Source organism: Neophocaena asiaeorientalis, unplaced genomic scaffold (genome assembly GCF_003031525.2).
Source record: "Neophocaena asiaeorientalis asiaeorientalis breed wild unplaced genomic scaffold, Neophocaena_asiaeorientalis_V1.1 scaffold473, whole genome shotgun sequence".
Classification (NCBI taxonomy): domain Eukaryota; kingdom Metazoa; phylum Chordata; class Mammalia; order Artiodactyla; family Phocoenidae; genus Neophocaena; species Neophocaena asiaeorientalis.
Window position 1 is genome coordinate 1,916,149 of NW_020174935.1, and position 3,590 is coordinate 1,919,738.

Genomic DNA, 3,590 nt, shown 5'->3' on the forward strand with positions numbered 1-3,590 from the left:
TGAGCCGTGTCCCTGTCTGCTTCCCCCAGGACTCCCGACACTTGCAGCAGGACTGATCCTAGTAGGTGCTCGATACACTGTCAGATGCGCACACGGGTGAGGGTAACGCCTTCAGCCACCTCCCTGCAGCCAAGGCCCCTCCATCTCCTCCTCCCTGCCGTCCTCACCCACCAGCCTGTTGGCGTCTGTCATTTAACCATCACAAGCAGAGTAGCCTTGGTGGGGGCGGGGGTGGGTGGAACTTTAATGTCAGACTTCCTGGCTGCAGGAATACGTTTGACAGCCACCAAGAGGCGGTAACCTCAGAGGATTTTGGTGGCCCCGCGGCCCCCCAAGGGCTGTTTCTCTGCCTCCTGGGAATCTGATGCGACCTCCCTACTCCACCCCGCCCAGTCTGGCGACAGGGCTCTGTATTTACAGAATCTTTTATCCAGGGAGCCTCCGTCACCAGGTGGCAAGTGCAGTTAGGCCTGTTTTATGGAAGAAGTCCAGTCGAGGAGGGAAAGACGCCGGGGCCTGCCGGGGCGCCAGGGACAGATGTGGATCCCCCACCGAGATGGACTTTCCCAGGCAGGTTCTAGTGGGTGACTGTGCCCTAGTCATCTCTGTTCCCCCATGCCTATTACAATGCCTGGCTCCTCATAAATGCTCGATAAACGTGCACCAAGTGCCCGCCTGACGGCAGCTCCCCAATCTCCAAACATCCCCCTCCCTCGTACAGCCTCGGAAAGCCAGCAGTCCGATACTCCCTGCGGCCTCACCTGCAGTCCAGAGCAGATCCCTCCTCAGCGGCGCCCCGGGGCCCCTTCCACTCCCACACCTTTGCTCAGGCTGTGCCCCGGCCTAGAATGCCCTTGCATGAAATCCTAATCGTTCGTGGATGCACTCAAAGGTCTCTTGTCTCATGAAGGCTTGCTTCCCTGCCTCCAAGTTCCCAAGGTGGAAGGAATGGCTCCCGCATCCCTGTCTCTGCCCACTTCTCAGGCGGTGTTCTGGAACGGGAATAACAGTCGCGGCCCCCAGGGGTACCACGAGGGTTAGACGGGCTGGTGCCTGGTACACAGAGAGTGCGGGCTACAGTGGTCACACGTCACGCCCCCAGCACAGCGCCTGGGTGCATGGAGGAACAGCCCGCACGGGCTGTGGCCTGGAGGAAGGTCAGGGCGGCACTGGGGCCTTCAAGGGCACTGGCCCATGTGTCAGAACTCGTAGGCTGACGTCGGGGGACTTGCCTGATATCTATGTGAGGTTGTCCCTCCTGGAAATGACACATCCACCAGCTGCTCCACCTCCCGTGGGGACATTGCTGGCCAGTGGTGCAGGCTTGACACCTGGGCTTTCCTGGTGAACAACTCGTGCGAGTCATTTAGCCTTTCTCAGCCTCCACGTCCTTATCTGTAAAATGGGCACGTCTGTTTCTCAGGAGCTGAGCACGGTGCCTGGCACAGGGCAAGTGCTCAGTCAATGCAAACCACTTTTTAATTTACAAGCGTGTATTTATTCACCCATTGCCTACTGTGTGCCTGCTCTGACAGTAAGACGTGGCCCTTCCGGAGGAGGCCATCAAGTGAGCAGATCATCACCACACAGCAAGGCCCCGGGAGGCACACAGGCCTCTGAGGGTCCCCCGTGACCAGGGCCTCAGTATGACTTCTGTGGGCCCCTTCTTCCAAAAAAGGATTAAAAATTCTATTTTGTGATTGTGCTGCTATAAAGAAGAATGTAATCCAGGCTGGATTATATCCACTTTCCCCCCTTCCGATTGATAAAAATAATTAAAACATCTCCGTGGGCCCTGTAAGTGTGGTGGGCCCTGACATCGTGCCTGCTGCGTGTAAGGTCTGGCTGTGACTCCTCACCCAGATCTGAGGAGTCACAGAGGCTGCCAGAGATGGTGACCTGAAGGGCGGGAGGAGTGGCCCGCATGACGGGGTGGGGTGGGGCGTGGCGGTCATTGCCGCCCTTCCCTGTTCTCCAAGGCCTGGGGAGAAGGGGCTGCGTGAGTCCTCACGAGGTGGCCAGTCTTTGCCACAGTGTTATTGTTGGTGTGGCCGGCACGCCTCGCCCAGGCAGGACAGACCTCGGAGGGGCACCCAGCACCCGGCCGTCAGCACTGCAGCCTGCCTGGGGAGGCATGTTCCATCACGAGGCACTCAGTGTGGTCCCCAGGGAGGGTGCGGGGCTGGCGGGCCCTGGGTCACGGCTGAGGGCATTTCAGTCTGGGGACCCCAGTTCATTCAGTCCACCTTCTGTGCCCAGCACGGCCCCCACCACCCGTTTCCTGGAGGTCTCTACTTCCTGAGAGCCAAAGCCCTCCGGGTGCAGGGGAATCTGGGTGGCTGGCTTTGGTGGCGCACAGGTGGAGCGAGGCAGGGCTGCAGAGGCTAAATGTGGTCACCCACCTGGCTCAGGCCTATGGGCTGGCCTCCACTAACACCTCCCAGGGCCCCCAGTCTGTGCCCCTGGGCATCGTAACCGGCATGGCCTGCGGCCACCGGCCCGGGCTGTTGGGCCTGGCGGTCCAGAGCTGTGGGCTCAGGAATGTTGACTCCTTGATTCCGAAGGGTGGGAGGGGAGGGCGGGTCCAGGGAGGGATGGCCTGGGGCTGCCCCTTCACCCCACTCGTCCAAGACGGGACTTGCCTTTAGCAGCTGGGGTGTGTGTGTGTGCGCACGCCCGAGGGTGTGGAAAACACGGATGGTAGACCCGGGCTGCTACTTGGGAGTGACGTGACCTGCGGCAAGCCTCAGCCTGCCCACCCAGGGGCTGAATGAACTGCCTCTGGGGTCCCTTCCAGAGCCCACCCCAGGCTCAGCCCACTTTCAGCTGCCGTAGCTGCCCCCGTCTTTGCTCCAATCAGCCTCCCCGAACATTTCCAGCCCCCAGGACGTGCTTGGGAGTGAGTTACGTGACTCCATGCCCAGCACACTGCCTGCGGCACATGGACAGCTCGGCCACGTGGTAGTGTGGGGTGTTGGGAGGTGTTGGGGGTGGTGGGGATGTGGGGTGGGGTGTGGGGTGTTGGGAGGTGTTGGGGGTGGTGGGGATGTGGGGTGGGGTGTGGGGTGTTGGGAGGTGTTGGGGGTGGTGGGGATGTGGGGTGGGGTGTGGGGTGTTGGGAGGTGTTGGGGGTGGTGGGGATGTGGGGTGGGGTGTGGGGTGTTGGGAGGTGTTGGGGGTGGTGGGGATGTGGGGTGGGGTGTGGGGTGTTGGGAGGTGTTGGGGGTGGTGGGGATGTTGGGAGGGGTGTGGGGTGTTGGGAGGTGTTGGGTGTGTGGGGAGGTGTTGGGAGAGTTGGGAGGGGTGGGGCCTGAGCTGATGCCTGTTTTGCTTATTGTCTGACGTGCTTCAAATGCTCCTGTTTTCGCCTGCATCTCCCTGTCCTATCCCCTACTTCTCAGTTACTCCACCCTCCTGTGTTTAATTCTCGGCAGTTTTGCTCTAGGGGCCGAGGAGGCTGAAGCTATTCATAATTCGAGCAATTTCTCCGCCTTCCTCTTCCGGCCTCTGTGTAGCACCCAGCGCCCACCCCAGATCCTCCAGAGCTGGGTCCCTGCCCCTGTCTCACGCCCCAGTCCACCCCCACCCCT